We start from the raw sequence: 25,616 nt of genomic DNA on the forward strand, positions 1-25,616 counted from the left end.
AAAAACAGCGGCAGCAACAAAAACACAACGGGAACACCGTATTGAGGCTTTGTTCTGACCGCTCATTTGGTATGGCGTTTCTTTCAAGCAATTCTCCCGGTTAGCCCGCACTCGGCTCGCTCCCAGAGCTGTGTTAAAGTCTACTGACCTAAAGAATTGGAGGCCCATCACACTTTTAAACTTTGACTGTAAACTTTTTAGCAAGGTTTTAACGACACGGATGTCCTCTGTTTTAGAGGAGGTAATTCACCCAGACCAGGCTTGTGCCATCTCAGAGAGACAACTCACCGACAGCCTCGTACTGATTCGAGACATCATTGATTACGCTAGAGACAGAAACACCCGGCTTGTCATCTTAAATTTAGACTTTGAAAAAGCTTTTGATCGGGTCTCGCATCAATATCTCTTTCAGGTGTTGCAGCCATCGAATAGGGCCCGATTGTTCCTACTTGGTGAGATTTGCTTGGTTGAGACGCTTGCTCCCCCCACTTGCTCCTCGGCTGACCAAGTAGGAACAATCGGGCCCTATTCGATGGCTGCCTTGTCTTTTACTCTGTGCAAAAGACAAGGCAGCCACAAACACCACGGGAACACCGTATTGAGGCTTTGTTCTGACCACTCATTCGGTGTCGCGTTTCTTTCAAGCAATTCTCCCGGTTAGCCCACACTCGGCTCGCTCCCAGAGCTGTGTTAAAGTCTACTTCGCATTCACTCTCTTTTCTCAGCAGATTAAAAGAAAGTTTCATCTTGGGCTCCCTGAAACTTGCATCCTGCACCGCTGTTTGCTTTTTCACAAGAGCAGAGAAGAGCGCACCGTTCCCAGCGGCACTGCAGTACTGGGTCAATGCTTGGAGTGAACGGAGCAAGCTTCTTTTTCAACTCCTATTCTTAAAAATCCATTTAATATGTAGTCCTCGTATAGAGGACATATTAAACTGATAAGAACAGATACTACACTTGATCTTAGCCAAAAGGCCGAGAAGCGATAACTGTCCACTGTTTCAGGTCCGAGGGCCCTTGCTGGCACAATGCGCACTTGTAGCAGTGTTCTTTTTATGGCCATAGGTGGCCAGAGTGTCACGTTGCACCTCCGCCCACCCGCTGCACTGAGCACTCTTCAGCCCTTTTAAATGGTATAACTTTGCACTCCCGCATGCTCCAGCAAGCACCATTCAAGCAACAACTTTGCACTCCAGCTTCGAACATCGGCACAATCGCAACAAGTAAGGCGACTCTACTCAGAGAAGTCACTCTGCACAGTAACAAGATTTCTTTTGCACAGACAGAAAGGGCTTCACCCGCAAAGGTAAAGCCTGCCAAAAATAGAAACAACTCATTAGTGCTGCTCTCCACGAAAGTCTTTAGTAAAAGGCGAAAGACTTGTATGTTATGAAGAGAAACCAGAGTACGATTATCCGTCACTGCGGGAGCAGGGCATCAGGCTAGTTGCCATAGCCACCTTCCCCATGGTGAGCGTTGCTTGGTTGAAACGCTTGCCCCTGTGCAATCGACAAGGCAGCAACAAAAACACCACGGGAACACCGTATTGAGGCTTTGTTCTGACCTCTCATTCGGTGTCGCGTTTCTTTCAAGCAATTCTCCCGGTTAGCCCACACTCGGCTCGCTCCCAGAGCCGTGTTAAAGTCTACTTCGCATTCACTCTCTTTTCTCAGCAGACTCTTGGGATTTTATCTATAAAATGAATTCCTTCACTCAAACTATGTTAAAACTGCTTTGTCCTTCATATTTACCATGTCTAGAAAGATTTAAACAAAAAAAAAACAACGTTGTACTTTGCAGAAAAAGAAAGAGCAAATCTAAAGTTTCAGGAATCCGAGAATAAGCTTCCTTTCATGAGTTCTTCACGATTTCGGATTTTGCTATAAAATGAATTCCTTCACTCAAACTAAATTAAAACTGCTAAACCGCTAATCTGTTACATGTAAGGCAGATGTCAAATTCACCGAAATAGGATCTAAGGGTATTCGGCCAATCGAGCTGTAGCAGCTTTGGTAAAAGAGTATAAGTTGAAGAGTTTGTGAATAAAGGTGTGCGCACACATAGTGAGCTGTAGGAAAATAGGCAGGGAGCAATGCCGGCTGGGGTATATGTTCTTGTATGTTGTCTGACTGTTTGATTTGAATGTGTTGTGTAAGTGTCCTGTTGAATGTTACATGTTTGGGCTTTGACACTTCACTGTGGTTGTTAACTGTGTGGTGTGTCCTGAAATGTTATATGTTTGGGCTGTGTGACATGCTTAATGCTTGTCAGTAGCTACCCACTTATTCATATATAGCAACTGACAACATAAGAAGTCTGGACATACTTTGATAGTAGTTGTAGAAGTATCCTTATTGATAATAGATAAACTAATTCATAGTGATAGAACAGTAGATGAACAGGTGCCTGCACATGTCTCACGAAAATAAAATGGGTGTATGATTGCTGACGGCAGAGCAATACTGCCAAACTTATGAGTTCTTGTGGCAAACTTGATTCAGTGTCTTGACGTGTATACGCTGTTTCGCTGACTTGATTGTCACAAGAAACAAAGTGTGTTTGATAAGATCCGACCATTTTATTACGGGAGGATCAGTATGTATGGATTCTGATGTGACTGATAAACCCATTCGTATCGTAAGCATAATCTAATACGTGAGACAACGCCCTGGCACACAATCAAAAAAAAAAGAGAGAGCGGTTTTGTGTCCCCACAGTCCATAATGTAGAAAAGAGAGAAAAAAGCCTTTCTGATTTGGTGTGTGTGCTCACAGTGCAGAGTGTAGAGAAAAGAGAGAAAAGAAAGTCGTTTTGGTGTCACGGGTGTTGTGACTTACACACACACATTTCTGAATTGAGAAAGGAAATTATTTTAGAGGAAGCACTAGAGTTTAGATCCCACATTTGTTGATAGGCATTCATTTATTTCTTCACTTCTGATGAAGTTTCAACAATAACCAACAAACTTTGTAGAATGAGAAAGAACTTCTTCAGCAATAAGCATCTCTCGACATATGACGAAATACAGATTTTGCTATAAAATTAATTCCTTCTATCAGCCTGACTTAAAACTGTTTGTCCTCCTTATTTATCCACTTCAAATCAAGTTTCAACAATTAAAAAAATGTTGTAGTTTGAGAAAAAACAACTTCATCTTAAGCAATCAGTAGGGTAAGAAAGGGTAAGAAAAGGTGCAAATGCCAACCATACATCACTAAAAGGTGGAGCGGAAGTATTCGGCTGCAAGTAGGTGCGAATGCCTGACAATGTATGATCAAAAGAGGGAGCGGAGGTTTTCGGCTGCAAGGTCTGAATGTCCAACCATAATTTGTAAAAACCGGGGAAGAAAAGGCTCGAAAGCCCGACTATACACCATCAAAAGCGGGAGCGGAGGTGTTCGGCTGCAAGTAGGTGTGAATGTTCGACCATAATTTGTAAAAAGCGGGTAAGAAAAGGTTCGAATGCCCGACTATATATTAACCAAAGCAGGAGGAGAGGTCTTCGGATACGAGTGGGTGAGAATTTACAACCATAATCTATAAAATGTGGTGAAAAAAAAGGTGTGAATACCCCATAGAACACTAAAAGGTAGAGCGGAAGTGTTCGGCTGCAAGAAGGTGTGACTGTCTGACCATAGTTTGTAAAAAGCGGGTAAGAAAAGGTTCGAATGCCCGAACATACACCATCAAAGGAGGGAGCGGAGGTGTTCCGCTGTAAGAAGGTGTGAATGTCCGACCATAGTTGGCAAAAAGCAGGTAAGAAAAGGTTAAAATACCCGATTGTACACAATCAATAGCGGGAGCAGAGTTGTTCCGCTACTAAAAGGTGTGAAAGTCCGACCATGGTTTGTAAAAAGCGGGTAAGAAAAGGTGTGAATGCCCGACAATGTATGATCAAAAGAGGGAGAGGAGGTTTTCGGCTGAAACAAGGTCTGAATGTCCATCCATATTTTGTAAAAATCTGGGAAGAAAAGGCTCAAAAGCCCGACTATACACCATCAACAGCTGGAGCGGAGGTGTTCAGCTGCAAGAAGGTCTGAATGTCCATCAATAATTGCTAGAAAACATGGAAGAGAATTTTCGAATATCAAACCGCACATGATCATAAGCGGGAGAGGAGGTGTTCAAATGCAAGAAGGTGTGAATGTCCACCCATAATTACTGCAAAATGGGTAAGAAAAGGTACGAATGCCCAACCATACATGATCCTAACAGGGAGCGGAGGTGTTTGGCTGCGACAAGGTGTGTATGTACACCCATAATTAATGAAAAGCGGGCAACAAGTAGGTTTGAATACCCATCATCAAAAGCAGGAGTGGATGTGTTCGGCTACAAGAAGGTTTGAATGTCTGACCATAGTTTGTAAAAAGCGGGTCAGAAAAGGTTCGAATGCCCGAACATACACCATCAAAGGAGGGAGCGGAGGTGTTCCGCTGTAAGAAGGTGTGAATGTCCAACCATAATTGGCAAAAAGCAGGTAAGAAAAGGTTAAAATACCCTATTGTACACAATCAATAGCGGGAGCAGAGTTGTTCCGCTACTAAAAGGTGTGAAAGTCCGACCATGAATTGTAAAAAGCGGGTAAGAAAAGGTGTGAATGCCCGACAATGTATGATCAAAAGAGGGAGAGGAGGTTTTCGGCTGAAACAAGGTCTGAATGTCCATCCATATTTTGTAAAAATCTGGGAAGAAAAGGCTCAAAAGCCCGACTATACACCATCAACAGCTGGAGCGGAGGTGTTCAGCTGCAAGAAGGTCTGAATGTCCATCAATAATTGCTAGAAAACATGGAAGAGAATTTTCGAATATCAAACCGCACATGATCATAAGCGGGAGAGGAGGTGTTCAAATGCAAGAAGGTGTGAATGTCCACCCATAATTACTGCAAAATGGGTAAGAAAAGGTACGAATGCCCAACCATACATGATCCTAACAGGGAGCGGAGGTGTTTGGCTGCGACAAGGTGTGTATGTACACCCATAATTAATGAAAAGCGGGCAACAAGTAGGTTTGAATACCCATCATCAAAAGCAGGAGTGGATGTGTTCGGCTACAAGAAGGTTTGAATGTCTGACCATAGTTTGTAAAAAGCGGGTCAGAAAAGGTTCGAATGCCCGAACATACACCATCAAAGGAGGGAGCGGAGGTGTTCCGCTGTAAGAAGGTGTGAATGTCCAACCATAATTGGCAAAAAGCAGGTAAGAAAAGGTTAAAATACCCTATTGTACACAATCAATAGCGGGAGCAGAGTTGTTCCGCTACTAAAAGGTGTGAAAGTCCGACCATGAATTGTAAAAAGCGGGTAAGAAAAGGTGCGAATGCCCGACAATGTATGATCAAAAAAGGGAGCGGAGGTTTTCGGCTGAAAGAAGGTCTGAATGTCCATCCATAATTTGTAAAAATCGGGGAAGAAAAGGCTCGAAAGCCCGACTATACATCATCAAAAGCGGGAGCGGAGGTGTTCAGCTGCAAGAAGGTCTGAATGTCCATCAATAATTGCTAGAAAAAATGAAAGAAAATTTTCGAATATCAAACCACACATCATCATAAGCGGGAGAGGAGGTGTTCAGCTGCAAGAAGGTGTGAATGTCCGACCATAGTTTGTAAAAAATGGGTAAGAAAAGGTGCGAATGCTCAACCATACATCATCAAAAGCAGGAGTGGATGTGTTCGGCTAAAAGAAGGTTTGAATGTCCGACCATAGTTCGTAAAATGCGGGTAAGAAAAGGTTCGAATGCCCGAACATACACCATCAAAAGAGGGAGCGGAGGTATTCCGCTGTAAGACGGTGTGAATGTCCAACAATAGTTGGTATAAAGCGGGTAAGAAAAGGTTAAAATACCCGACTGTACACAATCAAAAGCGGAAGCGGAGGTGTTCGGCTGCAAGAAGGTGTGAATGTCCGACCAAAGTTTGTAAAAAGCAGTGAAGAAAAGTTTCGAATATCCAACCAAACATAATCAAAAGCGGGAGCGGAAGTGTTCGGCTGTGAGTAGGTGTGAATGTCAAACCATAATTGCTGAAAAATGTGTTAGAAAAGACTAGAATGCCGGACCATACATCATCAAAAGCTGGAAAAGTGGTGTTCGGCTGCAAGTAGGTGTGAATGTCCAGCCATAATTACTCACAAACCGGTAAGAAAAGGTAGTATTGCCAGACCATACATTATCAAAACAGGGAGCGGAGGTGGTTCAGCTGCAAGGTGTGAATGTCTGACTAAAGTTTATAAAAAGCGGGTAAGACAAGGTGCGAATGCCTGACAATGTATGATCAAATGAGGGAGCGGAGGTTTTCGGCTGCAAGAAGGTCTGAATGTCCAACAATAATTTTCTAAAAACCGGGGAAGAAAAGGCTCGAAAGCCCGACTATACATCATCAAAAGCGGGAGCGGAGGTGTTCAGCTGCAAGAAGGTCTGAATGTCCATCAATAATTGCTAGAAAAAATTAAAGAAAATTTTCGAATATCAAACCACACATCATCATAAGCGGGAGAGGAGGTGTTCAGCTGCAAGAAGGTGTGAATGTCCGACCATAGTTTGTAAAAAATGGGTAAGAAAAGGTGCGAATGCTCAACCATACATCATCAAAAGCAAGAGTGGATGTGTTCGGCTAAAAGAAGGTTTGAATGTCCGACCATAGTTCGTAAAATGCGGGTAAGAAAAGGTTTGAATGCCCGAACATACACCATCAAAAGAGGGAGCGGAGGTGTTCCGCTGTAAGACGGTGTGAATGTCCAACAATAGTTGGTATAAAGCGGGTAAGAAAAGGTTAAAATACCCGACTGTACACAATCAATAGCGGGAGCGGAGTTGTTCGGCTACAAGAAGGTGTGAAAGTCCGACCATGGTTTGTAAAAAGCGGGTAAGAAAAGGTTCGAATGCCCGAATATATACCATCAAAAGCGGAAGCGGAGGTGTTCGGCTGCAAGAAGGTGTGAATGTCCGACCAAAGTTTGTAAAAAGCAGTGAAGAAAAGTTTCGAATATCCAACCAAACATAATCAAAAGCGGGAGCGGAAGTGTTCGGCTGTGAGTAGGTGTGAATGTCAAACCATAATTGCTGAAAAATGTGTTAGAAAAGACTAGAATGCCGGACCATACATCATCAAAAGCTGGAAAAGTGGTGTTCGGCTGCAAGTAGGTGTGAATGTCCAGCCATAATTACTCACAAACCGGTAAGAAAAGGTAGTATTGCCAGACCATACATTATCAAAACAGGGATCGGAGGTGGTTCAGCTGCAAGGTGTGAATGTCTGACTAAAGTTTATAAAAAGCGGGTAAGACAAGGTGCGAATGCCTGACAATGTATGATCAAATGAGGGAGCGGAGGTTTTCGGCTGCAAGGTCTGAATGTACAACCATAATTTGGAAAAACCGGGGAAGAAAAGGCTCGAAAGCCCGACTATACACCATCAAAAGCGGGAGCGGAGGTGCTCGGCTGCAAGTAGGTGTGAATGTTCGACCATAATTTGTAAAAAGTGGGTAAGACAAGGTGCGAATGCCTGACAATGTATGATCAAAAGCGGGAGCGGAGGTGTTCAGCTGCAAGAAGGTCTACATGTCCATCAATAATTGCTAGAAAACATGAAAGAAACTTTTCGAAAATCAAACCGCACATGATCATAAGTGGGATAGGAGGTGTTCAGCTGCAAGGTGTGAATGTCCACCCATAATTCCTGAAAAATGGGCAAAAAAAAGTTGTGAATGCCCAACCATACATCATCAAAAGCAGGAGTGGAAGTGTTTGGCTACAAGAAGGTGTGAACGTCCAACCAAAATATGTAAAAAGAAGTTAAGAAAAGGTTCGAATATCCAACCAAACATAATCAAAAGCGGGAGCAGAGCTGTTCGACTGCAAGTAGGTGTGAATGTCAGATCATAATTTGCAAAAAGCTGATGAGAAAGGGTGAGAATGCCCGACTATACATCATCAAATGCGGGAGCGGAGTTGTTCGGCTGTGAGTAGGTGTGAATGTCCAGCCATAATTACTCACAAACGGGTAAGAAAAGGTAGTATTGCCAGACCATATATGATCAAAACAGGGAGCGGAGGTGGTTCAGCTGCAAGAAGGTTTGAATGCCCGACTAAAGTTCAAATATATTAACAAAAGCGGGAGGAGAGGTCTTCGGATGAGAGTGGTTGAAAATTTCCAACCATAATGTATAAAATGCGGTGAAAAAAAGGTGTGATAGAACACTAAAAGGTGGAGCGGAAGTGTTCGGCTGCAAGAAGGTGTGAATGTCCGACTATATTTGGTGAAAAGCAGGTGAAGCAAGGTCTGAATGCCCAACCTTACATCATCAAAAGCAAGATCAGAGTTGTTAGGCTGCAAGAAGGCCATAGTTTGCCAAAAGCGGGTAAGGTGCGAATGTCCGACTAAATATCAACAAAATTTGGGGCGGAGGTTTTCGGATGCAAGTGGTTGTGAATATCCCACCATACAAGTATGGTGGAGAGGAAGCTGTGAATAGCCGACCATAGTTTGGAAAAAGCGTGTAAGAAAAGGTTTGAATGCCCGAACATACACCATCAAAAGAGGGAGCGGAGGTGTTCCGCTGTACGAAGGTGTGAATGTCCGACCATACTTGGTAAAAAGCGCGTAAGAAAAGGTTAAAATACCCGACTGTACACAATCAATAGCGGGAGCGGATGTGTTCGGCTACAAGAAGGTGTGACAGTCCGACCATGGTTTGTAAAAAGCGGGTAAGAAAAGGTGCGAATGTCCGACAATGTATGATCAAAAGAGAGAGCGGAGGTTTTCGGATACACGAAGGTTTGAATGTCCTACCATAGTTTGTAAAAAGCGGGTAAGAAAAGGTTCGAATGCCCGACTATACACCATAAAAAGCGGGAGCGGAGGTGTTCCGCTGTAAGACGGTGTGAATGTCCGACCATAGTTGGTAAAAAGCGGGTAAGAAAAGGTTAAAATACCCGACTGTACACAATCAATAGCGGGAGCGGAGTTGTTCGGCTACAAGAAGGTGTGAAAGTCCAACCATGGTTTGTAAAAAGCAGTTAAGAAAAGGCTCGAATATCCAACCAAACATAATCAAAAGCGGGAGCAGAGCTGTTCGACTGCAAGTAGGTGTGAATGTCCAGCCACAATTACTCACAAACGGGGGAAGAAAAGGTAGTATTGCCAGACCATACATGATCAAAACAGGGAGCGGAGGTTCAGCTGCAAGGTGTTAATGTCTGACTATAGTTTGTAAAAAGCGGGTAAGACAAGGTGCGAATGCCCAACAATGTATGATCAAAAGAGAGAGCGGAGGTGTTCGGCTGCAAGGTCTGAACGTCCAACCATAATTTGTAAAAACCGGGTAAGAAAAGGCTCGAAAGCCCGACTATACATCATCAAAAGCGGGAGCGGAGGTGTTCAGCTGCAAGAAGGTGTGAATGTTCGACTAAAGTTTGTAAAAAGCTGGTAAGACAAGGAGCGATGTCCCGACATTGTATGATCAAAAGCGGGAGCGGAGGTGTCCAGCTGTGAGTAGGTGTGAATGTCCGACCATAATTGCTGAAAAATGTGTTAGAAAAGGTAAGAATACTGGACCATACATCATCAAAAGCGGGAGAGGTGGTGTTCGGATGCAAGAAGGTGTGAACGTCCGACCAAAGTTTGTAAAAAGCAGTGAAAAGCGAGAAAAAGCATTTCGTGAGTTCTGCATGATTTGGGATTTTGCTTATAAAATGCATTACTTCACTCAAACTGTTAAAACTGATTTGTCCTTCATATTTACCATGTCTAGAAATATTTAAACAAAAAAACAACGTTGTACTTTGCAGTAAAAGAAAGAGCAAATCTAAAGTTTCAGGAATCCGAGTATAAGCCTGCTTTCATGAGTTCTGCACGATTTCGGATTTTGCTATAAAATGAATTGCTTTGCTCAAACCAAGTTAAAACTGCTTTGTCCTTCCATATTCATCAATGTCTAGATCGACTTCAACAAAGAAAAACATTGGACTTTGCAGTAGAAGAAGTTGAAATCCATCTACACATTGATTAATATGAAGGACAAAGCAGTTCCCACTTGCCCATAAGAAAATAAGCTTATTCTCGGATTCCTGATCCTTCAGTGTTGCTCTTTCTTCTACTGCAAAATACAATGTTGTTCTTTGTTGAAGTCGATCTAGACATTGATAAATATGAAGGAAAAAGCAGTTTTAACTTGGTTTGAGTGAATTAATTCATTTTATACATAAAATCCGAAATCGTGCAGAACTCATGAAAATAAGCTTATTCTCGGATTCCTAAAACTTTTGATTGGCTCTTTCTTTTACTGCAAAGTACAACGTTGTTTTTTTTTGTTTAAATATATCGAGACATTGATAAATATGAAGGTAAAAGCCGTTTTAACATAGTTTGAGTGAAGGAATTGATTTTATAGATAAAATCCCAAATCATGCAGAACTCCTCAAAAGGGGCGTATGGCTTAATCACAAGTGTGGTTCTTTCTCATTCGGGGTAGTATGAGGAAGTTTATGCTTGAAATATATGTAGAAATGGGTACATATGAAGGACAAAGCAGTGTTAACTTAGTTTGAGTGAAGGAATTCATTTTATACATAAAATCCCAAATCATGCAGAACGTATGAAAAGAAGCTTATTCTCGGATTCCTGATCCTTCAGTTTTGCTCTTTCTTCTACTGCAAAATACAATGTTGTTCTTTGTTGAAGTCGATCTAGACATTGATAAATATGAAGGAAAAAGCAGTTTTAACTTGGTTTGAGTGAATGAATTCATTTTATACATAAAATCCGAAATCGTGCAGAACTCATGAAAATAAGCTTATTGTCGGATTCCTAAAACTTTTGATTTGCTCTTTCTTTTATTGCAAAGTACAACGTTGTTTTTTTGTTTAAATCTATCGAGACATTGATATATATGAAGGTAAAAGCCGTTTTAACATAGTTTGAGTGAAGGAATTAATTTTATAGATAAAATCCCAAATCATGCAGAACTCCTCAAAAGGGAGGTATGGCTTAATCACAAGTGTGGCTCTTTCTCATTCAGGGTAATATGAGGAAGTTTATGCTTGAAATATATGTAGAAATGGGTACATATGAAGGACAAAGCAGTGTTAACTTAGTTTGCGTGAAGAAATTCATTTTATACATAAAATCCGAAATCGTGCAGAACTCATGAAAATAAGCTTATTCTCGGATTCCTAAAACTTTTGATTTGCACTTTCTTTTACTGCAAAGAAAAACGTTGTTTTTTGTTGAAATCTATCTAGACATTGATTACATTCACACCTACTTGCAGTCGAACACCTTCTCATCCACTTATGATCATGTGCGGTTGGGCTTTCGCACCTTTTCTTACCCATTTTTCAGTAATTATGGGTGGACATTCAGACCTTCTTGCAGCCGAAAACCTCCGCTCCTCTTTTGATCATACATTGTCGGGCATTCACACCTTGTCTTACCCGCTTTTTACAAACTTTAGTTGGACATTCAAACCTTCTTGCAGCTGAACCACCTCCGCTCCCTGTTTTGATCATATATGGTCTGGCAATAGTACCTTTTCTTACCCGTTTGTGAGTAATTATGGCTGGACATTCACACCTTCTTGCAGCCGAACACAACCTCTCCCGCTTTTGATGATATATGGTCCGGCCTTCTTACCTTTTCTAACACATTTTTCAGCAATTATGGTCGGACATTCACACCTATTCTCACCCTTTCTCATCAGCTTTTTGCAAATTATGATCTGATATTCACACCTACTTGAAGTCGAACAGCTCTGCTCCCGCTTTTGATTATGTTTGGTTGGATATTCGAACATTTTCTTAATGCTTTTTACAAACTTTGGTCGGACGTTCACACCGTCTTGCAGCCGAACACCTCCGCTTCCGCTTTTGATGGTGTATAGTCGGGCATTCGAGCCTTTTCTTACCCACCTATTACTTACTATGGTTGGACATTCAAACCTTCTTGTAGCCGAACACATCCGCTCCTGCTTTTGATGATGTATGATTTGGCATTTGCACCTTTTCTTACCCATTTTTCAGTAATTATTGGTCGGACATTCAGACCTTCTTGCACCTGAACACCTCTGCTCCCGCTTTTGATGGTGTATAGTCGGGCTTTCGAGCCTTTTCTTCCCCGATTTTTACAAATTATGGTTGGACATTCAGACCTTGCAGCCGAAAACCTCCGCTCCCTCTTTTGATCATACATTGTCGGGCATTCGCCCCTTGTCTTACACGTTTTTTACAAACTTTAGTCAGACATTCACACCTTGCAGCTGAACCACCTCCATTCCCTGTTTTGATCATGTGTGGTCTGGAAATACTACCTTTTCTTCCCCCGTTTGTGAGTAATTATGGCTGGACATTCACACCTACTTGCAGCCGAAAAACCACCTCTCCCGCTTTTGATGATGTATTGTCCGGCATTCTAGTCTTTTCTATCACATTTTTCAGCAATTATGATCTGACATTCACACCTACTTGCAGTCGAACAGCTCTGCTCCCGCTTTTGATTATGTTCGGTTGGATATTCAAACCTTTTCTTAACTGCTTTTTACAAACTTTGGTCGGACGTTCACACCTTCTTGCAGCCGAACACCCCCGCTTCCGCTTTTGATGGTATATATTCGGGTATTCGAACCTTCTCTTACCCGCTTTTTACAAACCATGGTTGGACTTTCATACCTTCTTGTAGCTGAACAACTCCACTCCTGCTTTTGATGATTTATGGTTGGACATTTGCATCTTTTCCTACCCATTTTTCAGTAATTATAGGTGGATATTCACATCTTCTTGCAGCTGAACACCTCCTCTCCCGCTAATGATCATGTAAGGTTTGATATTCGAAAATTTTCTTTCATGTTTTAAAGCAATTATTAATGGACATTCACACCTACTTGCAGCCGAACACCACCTCTCCCGCTTTTGATGATGTATGGACCGGCATTCTTACCTTTTCTAACACATTTTTCAGCAATTATGGTTGGAGAATCACACCTACTCACAGCCGAACAACTCCGCTACCGCATTTGATGGTGTATAGTCGGGATTTCTCACCCTTTCTCATCAGCTTTTTGCAAATTATTCTCTGACATTCACACCTACTTGCAGTCGAACAGCTCTGCTCCCGCTTTTGATTATGTTTGGTTAGATATTCGAACCTTTTCTTAACTGCTTTTTTACAAACTTTGGTCGGACGTTCACACCTTCTTGCAGCCGAACACCTACACCTCCGGTTTTGATAGTGTATATTAGGGCATACGAACCTTTTCTTACCCGCTTTTTACAAACCATGGTTGGACTTTCACACCTTCTCTTAGCTGAACAACTCCGCTCCCTCTTTTGATTGTGTACAGTCGGGTATTTTAACCTTTTCTTACCCGCTTTTTACCAACTATGATCGGACATTCACACCGTCTTACAGCGGAACACCTCCGCTCCCTCTTTTGATGGTGTATGTTTGGGCATTCGAACCTTTTCTTACCCGCTTTTTACAAACCAGGGTCGGACTTTCACACCTTTTAGTAGCCGAACAACTCCGCTCCCGCTATTGATTGTGTACAGTCGGGTATTTTAACCTTTTCTTACCCGCTTTTTACCAACTATGGTCGGACATTCACACCGTCTTACAGCGGAACACCTCCTCTCCCGCTTATGATCATGTACGGTTTGATATTCGAAAATTTACTTTCTTGTTTTAAAGCAATTATTGATGGACATTCAAACCTTCTTTTTGATGGTGTATAGTCGGGCTTTCGAGCCTTTTCTTCCCGGTTTTTACAAACCATGGTCGGACTTTCACACCTTCTTGTAGCCGAACAACTCCGCTCCTGCTATTGATTGTGTACAGTGGGGTATTTTAACCTTTTCTTACCCGCTTTTTACCAACTATGGTCGGACATTCACACCGTCTTACAGCGGAACACCTCTGCTCCCGCTTTTGATGGTGTATAGTCGGGCATTCGAACCTTTTCTTACCCGCTTTTTACAAACTATGGTGGGACATTCAAACCTTCTTGTATCCGAAAACCTCCGCTCTCTCTTTTGATCATACATTGTCGGACATTCGCACCTTTTCTTACCCGCTTTTTACAAACCATGGTCGGACTTTCACACCTTCTTGTAGCCGAACACATCCGCTCCCGCTATTGATTGTGTACAGTCGGGTATTTTAACCTTTTCTTACCCGCTTTTTACCAACTATGGTCGGACATTCACACCTTCGTACAGCGGAACACCTCCGCTCCCTCTTTTGATGGTGTATGTTCGGGTATTCAAACCTTTTCTTACCCGCTTTTTCCAAACTATGGTCGGCTATTCACAGCTTCCTCTCCACCATACTTGTATGGTTGGATATTCACACCCACTTGCATCCGAAGACCTCTGCCCCAAATTTTTTTGATATTTAGTCGGACATTCGCACCTTACCCGCTTTTGGCAAACTATGGCCTTCTTGCGGCCAAACACCTCTGATCTCGCATTTGATGATGTAAGGTTTGGCATCCAGACCTTGCTTCACCTGCTTTTCACCAAATATAGTCGGACATTCACACCTTCTTGCAGCCGAACACTTCCGCTCCACCTTTTAGTGTTCTATCACACCTTTTTTTCACCGCATTTTATACATTATGGTCGGAAATTTTCAACCACTCTCATCCGAAGACCTCTCCTCCCGCTTTCTTTAATATATTTGAACTTTAGTCGGACATTCAAACCTTCTTGCAGCTGAACCACCTCCGCTCCCTGTTTTGATCATATATGGTCTGGCAATACTACCTTTTCTTACCCGTTTGTGAGTAATTATGGTCGGAGATTCACACCTACTCACAGCCGAACAACTCCGCTCCCGCATTTGATGATGTATAGTCGGGCATTCTCACCCTTTCTCATCAGCTTTTTGCAAATTATGATCTGACATTCACACCTACTTGCAGTCGAACAGCTCTGCTCCCGCTTTTGATTATGTTTGGTTGGATATTCGAACCTTTTCTTAACTTCTTTTTACATATTTTGGTTGGACGTTCACACCTTCTTGTAGACGAACACTTCCACTCCTGCTTTTGATGATGTATGGTTGGGCATTCACACCTTTTTTTTGCCCATTTTTTAGGAATTATGGGTGGACATTCACACCTTGCAGCTGAACACCTCCTATCCCACTTATGATCATGTGCGGTTTGATTTTCGAAAAGTTTCTTTCATGTTTTCTAGCAATTATTGATGGACATGTAGACCTTCTTGCAGCTGAACACCTCCGCTCCCGCTTTTGATCATACATTGTCAGGCATTCGCACCTTGTCTTACCCACTTTTTACAAACTTTAGTCGAACAGTCACACCTACTTGCAGCCGAACACAACCTCTCTCGCTTTTGATGATGTATGGACCGGCATTCTTACCTTTTCTAACACATTTTTCAGCAATTATGGTCGGAGATTCACACCTACTCACAGCCGAACAACTCCGCTCCCGCATTTGAAGGTGTATAGTCGGGCATTCTCACCTTTTCTCATCAGCTTTTTGCAAATTATGATCTGACATTCACACCTACTTCCAGTCGAACAGCTCTGCTCCCGCTTTTGATTATGTTTGGTTGGATATTCGAACCTTTTCTTAACTTCGTTTTACATATTTTGGTTGGACGTTCACACCTTCTTGTTGCCGAACACTTCCACTCCTGCTTTTGATGATGTATGGTTGGGCATTCACACATTTTTTTTGCCCATTTTTTAGGAATTATGGGTGGACATTCACACCTTGCAGCTGAACACCTCCTCTCCCACTTATGATCATGTGTGGTTTGATTTTCGAAAATTTTCTTTCATGTTTTCTAGCAATTATTGATGGACATTTAGACCTTCTTGCAGCTGAACACCACCTCTCCCGATTTCGATGATGTATGGACCGGCATTTTTACCTTTTCTAACACATTTTTCAGCAATTATGGTTGGAGATTCACACCTACTCACAGCCGAACAACTCCGCTACCGCATTTAATGGTGTATAGTCGGGCATTCTCACCCTTTCTCATCAGCTTTTTGCAAATTATGATCTGACATTCACACCTACTTGCAGTCGAACAGCTCTGCTCCCGCTTTTGATTATGTATGGTTGGATATTCGAACCTTTTCTTAACTGCTTTTTACAAACTTTGGTTGGATGTTCACACCTTCTTGTAGCCGAACACATGCACTCCTGCTTTTGATGATGTATGGTTGGGCATTTGCACCTTTTTTTTTACCCATTTTTCAGGTATTATGGGTGGACATTCACACCTTCTTGCAGCTGAACACCTCCTCTCCCACTTATGATCATGTGTGGTTTGATTTTCGAAAATTTTCTTTCATGTTTTCTAGCAATTATTGATGGACATTTAGACCTTCTTGCAGCTGAACAGGCTTTGTGCACATGTCTCATGAAAATAAAATGGGTGTATGATTGCTGACGGCAGTGCAATACTGCCAAACTTATGAGTTCTTGTGGCAAACTTGATTCAGTGTCTTGACGTGTATACGCTGTTTCGCTGACTTGTCACAAGAAACAAAGTGTGTTTGATAAGATCCGACCATTTTATTACGGGAGGATCAGTATGTATGGATTCTGATGTGACTGATAAACCCATTCGTATCTTAAGCATAATCTAATACGTGAGACAACGCCCTGGCACACAATAAAAAAAAAAATAGAGAGAGAGCGGTTTTGTGTCCCCACAGTCCATAATGTAGAAAAGAGAGAAAAAAGCCTTTCTGATTTGGTGTGTGTGCTCACAGTGCAGAGTGTAGAGAAAAGAGAGAAAAGAAAGCCGTTTTGGTGTCACGGGTGTTGTGACTTACACACACACATTTCTGAATTGAGAAAGGAAATTATTTTAGAGAAAGCACTAGAGTTTAGATCCCACATTTGTTGATAGGCATTCATTTAATTTTTCTTTTAATCAGTTTTAAAGTGAATACTAACTGAGAAATGAAAAAGGTGAAGAGTTTAGAAGCTTGGTTCAAGAGCAAAACTTGGTTTATGATCAGCTGAGTCTCTAAACAGAACAGCAAAGGGCTTCATCGAACATTTAAAAAAGATTCAGATTGTTAGAATATCCAGAATTTATAGGAATGGTGGTGATTACTCTTATTTTCTAGAATGGAAATAACTGCACCATGTCTGTTTTATGAATTTAAGGGGCTAAAAAGTTTTGTTCTCGTTTTTCTATGATTAACCGAATGTATATGAGAGTCCAAACAGACAGAAGGGTTACGGCCGAGCGCTGGACCTTCCAAAAAAGATGAGACAGGCTGGACCTGTGCCATACTAGTTAAGACCGGCCTGTGGATAACAGGTTCTTTAAACTCTCACACACACAAACTCACACACGTTCGCACACATACACCCATACACACACACATTCTTGAACTTGCTGCAAGATTAAACATTTGCATTAACTGACTCCAGCAACTCTGAGTCTCATTGAGAGACTTTTCTCAACAATTGGGTCCTCAAACCAGATCTCAACGTTTTTTCCGCTTTCCAGGGTCGGAGCTGAAACCGTGCACGGGGGAGTCCAGTACTCCTAATGAAAGACCCCCTGCTGAATTGCGGTAATTAGGGGCCAGTGTCCACTGAAAGGGGGAAACAGGGACGAGATCGTACTTTTGAATCAATGGCCAGAAGCCATTGGCAGTGCAGGCATCAACAATAATGGTGTTATTTCACCCATTAACACTTAAGGTACCTCATGCAGTGGCTGTGATATGGTTACTTAACAAAATATCTTTACCAGACATCTCTCCTACATAACAGTTCTTCTTTCACAGCCACACCTTGTTGTCGAGAGATGTGCTACACTTAATCCATCCACACTGCTACCTACCCCACAGATGGAAAGCCTCATGATTGCATGTCAGAAATAACCATCAGTGTTTTACCCAGGCCAGACTTAACTGATATACGTTATGAAAATGCAGAAATAACTATATTTATTCAACAGGTCAAGCAAAAAACCCTGATGGCACAAATGCTACAGGATTTGCAGTAGTAACAGAAACTGAAGTTTTCTTAAAACAACCACTACCAAAAAATTACTCTGTTCAAGCAGTCGAATTGGTAGCTTTAACTGAAGCTTGTAAATTAAATAACAAAAAGGTTGTTAACGTTTACACTGACAGTCAGTATGCCTTCTCAACTGTACATGTGTTAACACAGCATTGGAAAAACAGGTATGTTGACATCCACAGCTAAATGTATAAACTACAAATATTTTAGCATTATTAGATGTTATTCAATTGCCATCTACAATAGACTCGTATGAATGACCGGAAGGAAAACCATACTGCCAAAGAATTTGTTTAAATATGCTGCAGTATTGAGCCACGGACCATGTCATGTCTCAACAGGAGGGATGGAAGCAATAATGAACAAGGTTTTTACAGCATATGGTTTTTAGAATAAATAAATGAATAAAGTTTTGTCTAGCAGGTCAAATATGTGCAAAATACATTCCACAGGGCAATCTAAGACCAAAACGAAGATAATTCCCTAAGCCAGTGTATCTTTTTCAACATATTTGTTTGGATTTCATTATTTCATTATTGTGTAGATTTCATTGAACTAAATTAATGTTAAGGGAAACGATTCTGCTCAGTGACAACAGAGGTTTTTACCAAATGGTCTGAAATATTTCCATGTGCACAAGCAGATGCACTCTCAGTAGCAAAATCACGCGTAAAATAACTCATTTCTAGATTTGAAATTCCTGAAAAGATCTTCAGTGATAATTTGACACACTTTGTAAACTATGTCATCTCACTGATGGCAAAGAACTTAAAATAGATCTTAGAAACCACTGTGATATAGAAGGTTTCGCTAACACATTGGAATTGTTTTACTATTTACATATGCATGTGCAGTGAAGAATTGCTTGCTGCTGATAAATGCAAAGAAGAACAGCTTACACATAGATGCTCACATATAGGCTGCTGAATGCAATGAAGACCTGCTTATCCAGTAAAGTTCAATGTCAATGTGTAATATTCAATTAGGATTTGCAAAACAGTGAAGTTAAACAATGAATGGGTCCATAGTCGGTATGAGAAGACTACAGGAATATTTACCTGGGTGTACGTTCAAACAGAGATGAGAAAATTGCGATAAATTATTGTTTGTTTGTTTGTTAGTATGTATATGAATGTTATGTGTATAAACTGTGTTGAGTTGTAGTTACTCAGTAGTGTCTCAGTGAAACAACCGACGGGGGAAGCCTTGCGGTGACAACAAAAGCAGTGTTTTACTGATCAGTCAAGTTGCTCCAGTGTACTCCATACAAACTGGTTGGCTACTGAAGGGATAGAAAATGGGGAATACTTGTTTTAAAGCAAACAAGGAATTAGATGGGAAAAATACATGTTTTAACGGGACCCAGACAATATTATATAGATGTCGCCACTGAAGTAAAGAACATTTACGTGGGATGGTGTGAGGGTCCTCGTTTGGCTGACGTTCGCCGATATGCTCGCCATGCTCAGAACCAAGTTGAGACGCGTAAGACAACCAAAAGGGACAAGTGTGAAAAGGAGCTGCATTTGGCAACCATGACCATGTATTACGCAGTTGGTGTAAACAGAGGACGAGGCCGAAGTCGAAGACGTGGACGTGTGGGAGAGGAGGTCGAAATGGGCCACGCCAGAGCTATGATCCGAATATTTGTTTTTACTGTGGCCAGACTGGACACTGGAAGAAGGACTGTCCACAGCTAAAAAGTGATGAAATTGGGCAAAAGGCTGACTGAGGGTGGGAGGCAGGTTCTGGACGTCACGCGGCAGCGGAGCCTTCACTAATGGGTGATAGCACAAACACACTCACACATTTTTCCTGCTCTGTGTAGTGAAGCAACGCTTGCCGACTGTGATTCACGTAGTAAAGTTTTGCATGCTATTTCCGTCCTAGAGCAAAGATATTTCTTTCAGAATATAGGAACTTATGTTCATCAGTAGTGACGTCAGGGGAGTTTGATTGTCCTCCAAAGTTAAGTGGAAACCACGTTTACTGTATGTCTGCATCAGGCCAGGTTGTGAAGGAGAAAATGACAATGCCCATTGCGTGTTGTCACTCCCGATGAGCTCTCCTTCAAACACTCATTTTTGTTATCAGAGTTGTGTCCCATTCACCTGATGGGCTGTGATCTCATGTGTAAATTAGGCATTATTTTAACTTCTACACCAGAGGGTGTTAAGGTTATGTTACAGCCTGACAAAGTTTTCACAGCAGTGCAGTTTGATTCATCGGCACTTACATATGCTTATGAGTGGAAACTTCCCAGCTCTCCTTTTTCACAACAACTAGTGGAAGAAGCAAAAGCGTTAGTTTCACCCCTTTCTGATTTCATGCAACCTACTGATTTGCACTGCACATCACACATTTCTTCGGGGCCTGACAATGACTATGAGAAGAAGTGAAAAAATATGTGCGCCTACTTTATTGGCTGTGTCGCTCACTCCAGAGCACTTCGATTTTTTTAATGTTTGTGGTACTCGCCCTCACATTTCCTTGGCCAAACATACACACTGGCAGTGACAAGGTGTGGGAGAGTTTGTTGCTACATGTCAGAAAGAAATGGAGTGGACCGTTTCACCTGCTGATCCAAATTTGATGTTTTCTGAACGATTGTCAGCATACAAAAAAACATTTTTGAGTACAATGCATTGTCAAAGAACTGTGGACTTAATTCCTACCACAGAATCACATTTTGAAGCATGTTTTTTATCTGAAACAGATTTGTCTTTGATACCCATGTTGGCTGAAGTGCCCAATGATCTTTGGGCTAAGAGCAAATATGATGTGGGGTTGATAAAAGGCTGTGAACCAGTAATTGTCACCCCTAAATCAGACTTTTGTCCATGTAAAAAACAATACCCTTTTAAGCCTGAAGCAATTAAAGGGATTAAACCTGTTTTTCAATCTTTTCAGAAAACAGGCGTTATTGTTCCTTTTGAAAATTCACCTGTGCTTACTCCATTGTTTCCTGTTAAAAAGATTAAAGATGCTGGCCAGCCAGATGAATGGCGTTTTGTACAGGACCTCCAAGCGGTGAATGCTGCAGTTCAGCCACATGCTCCTACTGTGCCCAACCCACACACTATTTTGTCTCAAATTACATCAGATGCACAGTTTTTCTCAGTGGTTGACTTGTCGCCAGTGCACCCTGATAGCCCATTTTGGTTTGCTTTTTAGTTTGAAGGGAGATCTTGGACTTTTACCCGGTTATGCCAGGGGTACTGTGAAAGTCCCACTATTTACAATGCTGCCCTCAAAGCTAGTCTGGATTAACTTCAATCAACCACAGGCTCTGCTCTTTTGCAGTATGTGGATGACATCCTTTTATGTGGTCCATCTAAACAACAGTGTGAAAAAGACAGTGAATCTGTTGAAACATCTTCCTTCTTATGGCCATAAAGCCAGCCTTTCTAAGTTACAGTTTGTACAGGACGAAGTCACCTTTTTGGGTCATGTGATTTTTAAGGATGGGCGCTCACTTTCTCCTAAACGTGTTGCTGCAGTTCAGATCATTCCTAAACCGGTTACTAAAAAACAGCTTATGTCATTCTTAGGTATAACATCTTACTGCAGGAACTTTATTCCTAACTACTCTTTTCTCGAAGCTCTCTTAGGTGCTCTTATCCATGGTAAAGGCAGCTGCAGTTCTGACATGCAGCTCCAGCCTTTAGTCAGCTTAAGCTGGCTCTTCAAACAGCACCAACACTTGGCATTCCAGATCCTCATAAACCTTTCATACAGGCAGTTGATGAGAAGCATGGTTGTATGACATCTGTTCTTATGCAGGAACATGGGGCAGGCAAAGGCCAGTGGCTCATTTCTCAGCAAAACTGGACTCTGTGACTGCAGGCCTGCCTGGTTGTCTTCGTGCTGTTGCAGCTGCAGAGAAAGCTGTCCTGGCCTCCCAAGATATTGTGGGCTACGCTAATTTGACTGTTTTGGTTCCTCATGCTGTTGCCTTTATTCTTCTCGAGCAGAAAACTTCACATCTTTCAACTGCTCGTTGGCTCAGATACACCTCTGTGATATGCCAAATGTCACTGTTAAACGTTGTACTGTTCTGAATCCTGCTACTTTGCTTCCGACTCCTGAGGATGGGGAGCCTCATGACTGTGAAGCTGTTTTGGAACAAGTTTGTACACCCCGACCTGATCTTTTAGAGACTCCTCTTCCAAACTCTGACATGATTCTTTTTGTAGATGGATCAGCTTTGCGTGATCCAGCCACAGGTACTAACTGTGTTTGGTTTGCAGTATGTTCTTCACATGACACTTTGTTGTCTGGTTCTCTTCCTAAACATTTCTCTGCTCAAACTACTGAGCTTATTGCACTTACTGAAGCTTGTAAGTTGGCAGCTGGTAAGTCTGTCACTATTTACACAGATTCCAGATATGCTTTTGGTGTTGTTCATGACTTTGGTGCGCTGTGGAAACACAGGCATTTCCTTAAATCAGATGGTAAAACTATTCTGAACTCCAAGCAGGTTTCTGATCTTCTTGATGCGATCCTTTTGCCTACAGCAATCTCGGTCTGTAAGTGTACGGCTCACACTAACTCAGACGATCCTGTTGCTTGTGGCAATGCCAGAGCTGATGCTGCAGCTAAGCAAGCAGCTAATTTTTTTCCTGTTTTCGCTTCCCTCTCTTTGCAGGCAGAAGACTCCCTCACAGATCTCCATGCTTTGCAAACTTTTGCCTCTGCAGATGAAATTTGGTCCTCTGGACGCATTTGGTCCTCTGTGGGTGCAACTCATACGGATGGTGTTTGGATGGGACCTGATGGTAAACCCTGTCTACCTAAACATTTTTTTCCTCATTTTTCAAAATTGACACATGGGTTGGACCATGTGTCAAAAGGGGGGATGCTGAATGCACTCACTGCTCAGTGGTTCACAAAAGGGTTCAGTTCATATGCGCAAAAATACTGTCAGTCATGTATGGTTTGTGCCACACATAATGTAGGAAAGGCATTACACACATCGCAAGTTGCACACCCTCCACCAGAGAAACCTTTTGAACATTTGATGATGGATTTTGTTGAACTCACACCAGCTGAAGGAAAGAAATATGCACTAGTAATAGTGGACGTGTTTAGTAAATGGGTTGAAGTTTTCCTTGCAAAACATGCAAACAGTAATGCAGTGACTAAAGCACTGCTAAACAGAAATCATTCCTAGATGGGGCATTCCAGAGAAGATCAGCAGTGATAATGGCACACATTTTGTAAACACTGCATTGACTGAGGTTGGTAAATTCCTGGGAATAACCTTGCGCACACATTGTGCTTATCATCCACAGAGTGGAGGTGCTGTGGAAAGAGAAAATGGTACATTAAAGTCCAAGTTAGCCAAATGTTGTGAAGAAACAGGTCTGCCATGGACAAAAGTATTACCTATTGTGCTTACCTACATGAGAATGAGAATCAGAGCTCAAGTGAATCTCAGCCCATTTGAAATTTTATTTGGCAGACCTCCTAACCTGGGATTGGGACCTGTAACCAGACCCCTCCCTTCCACAACTGTTTGTGATGATGCTATGTTGTCTTACTGTCGAAACCTTTCCACTGTTCTATCTCAAGTTTCACAGACAGTAAAAGCAGCCCTTCCAGCCACAGAAAACACACCACTCCAACCAGATGACAGGTGGTGAAGGAACTTCGCAGGAAACATTGGAAGTCCAAACGTTGGCAAGGCCCGTTCCAGGTGCTACTGGTCACTCATACAGCTGTTAAAGTTGCAGAGAGAGCAACCTGGATTCATGCCAGTCACTGTAAGAAGGTACCAGAACCAGTAGATGACTTCCACCCTGACATACATCAGCCTAACCAACACGCCCGGAAGGACAAAGATAAGAGTCAGCAGTAAAAGCTGTACTCCACCGGTGTGTTAAGTGCTAGTAACCTCTGACACCGAAGATTGAAACATCCTTACTGAGACCTGCGATGAAGATGATCATACACATGCTGTGAACCATGGAAGAAACTGTTTGTTGTTTGTATTTTCTTATTTGTAACCAGCATGTGCACATTGTATCTTGATTTCACAGGAAGCAATAATACAGGGCTGCTGTATTTTTCCCTGTGTGAAAGGCCTCATTGTATGTATCTCACCAAATGATTCAAATGACTCAAAGAACTTTTTTGCTTTCAAAATTTTTCCTCTAGTGACGCTGACTTAGAGAGGGATGAAGATAATCATATTTAATTGTTCATGTTTTGATTGTTTATCATTGGACCCTTTATCACTATGATGCCTGCATTTTAAACTCACGTTGTGTGCAAATGCAGGCTGATGTTTTACAGATAAAGTTATTATTTTCCTTGTTTCTTTTGGGTTGATTAATATAATGGTATTATTATAATCAAAAGGGAGGAATGTAATGGAAAATAATTCTTATATGCATTGTATTGAGTGTTACTGTGTATAACCTGCAAATGACCGAGCTGCAAGGTACCACCCTGCCCTGTTTTCTTAAATTCCTCTTTACAATGGTGGGCTTGTTATTATGAGATAGCTGCACTTTAGGGGGGACAGGGTTAGGCTGGTATTTACGAGTGTGTCTGGGTAACCTCAACTAATGGTTGGGGAGGAAAGTTAGAAGAACAATCAATTATACCCAAAAACAGATGACGTGATGAGTGGGCAATATAACTGTGTGTTTTTGCTTCAGTGGTCAGAGCAACTCTGTATTCTGTACTGTGTTGTTCTCTCTTGCAAGATATTATTATTAAAGCCTCTTATCTCCTCAAAAGAAAATAACTGACTCCCCAAGTGCAAGTGTCAGGACAAATGATCAAACTTCTCCAAGCTTCAGTCTGCAGAGAGGTACAAGACAGGGTTGCCCACTTTCGCCCTCACTTTTTGCTATTTTCATCGAACCTTTAGCAGCTGCTATCAGACAAGATAGAAATATTAAAGGCATCCAACCCCAAAATATTGAGCATAAAATAAGTCTTTATGCTGATGATGTATTACTTTTCCTTCAGAACTCACAGACGTCTCTCACTCACACGATCACACTCATAAATAAATTCTCAGCACTTTCTGACTACTCTATCAATTGGTCTAAGACCACAGTTCTGCCCATTAACTATAGGGACCAGAATATACCTTCGATCACTTTACAGTCAGGAAATATTAGATATTTAGGCATAAACATTTCCTCCAGGCTCTCAGGGCTAACAAAGCTAATTTATGTGCAATTATTAAAGACAGTAGAGGACGATCTCTCTCGTTTGAAGTCCTTACCTATATCACTTATGGGGAGAGTTACAACCATTAAAATGATGATACTACCAAAAGTTAACTATTTGTTCTCAATGATCCCCATAAAACCATCTGCTACTTGGTTTAAGTCACTAGGTTCATGCATCTCCAAATTTCTGTGGAAAAACAAACCACCACGTATTAGTTTAAAAACCCTACAGAAGACCAAGGACAGTGGTGGATTAGATTTACCTAATTTTCAGCACTATTCCTTAGCCAATAGGTTACAGTATATATCAAAATGGTTTAAACCTAGCCCAATAGATGAACCATGGATAAATATAGAACAAGCATTGTGTGATAATCTGGAAATCTCTGACCTGCCACTTATTAGTCAAAA

The 25,616-nt window shown here is 41.7% G+C and overlaps 2 non-coding genes across 2 annotated transcripts; both read right to left on the minus strand.

The window, feature by feature from the left end:
• Positions 1-803: 803 nt before the first annotated feature.
• On the minus strand, positions 804-987 carry LOC140285788 (U2 spliceosomal RNA). Its single transcript, XR_011910740.1, has one exon. It is a non-coding gene; the product is annotated as a U2 spliceosomal RNA (small nuclear RNA).
• Positions 988-1,295: 308 nt separating this feature from the next.
• On the minus strand, positions 1,296-1,409 carry LOC140285814 (U5 spliceosomal RNA). The gene has a single exon (XR_011910762.1). It is a non-coding gene; the product is annotated as a U5 spliceosomal RNA (small nuclear RNA).
• Positions 1,410-25,616: the final 24,207 nt, after the last annotated feature.

The sequence above is a fragment of the Leuresthes tenuis genome, unplaced genomic scaffold (assembly GCF_036924035.1).
Source record: "Leuresthes tenuis unplaced genomic scaffold, fLeuTen1.0.hap1 SCAF_57, whole genome shotgun sequence".
Taxonomy (NCBI): Eukaryota; Metazoa; Chordata; class Actinopteri; order Atheriniformes; family Atherinopsidae; genus Leuresthes; species Leuresthes tenuis.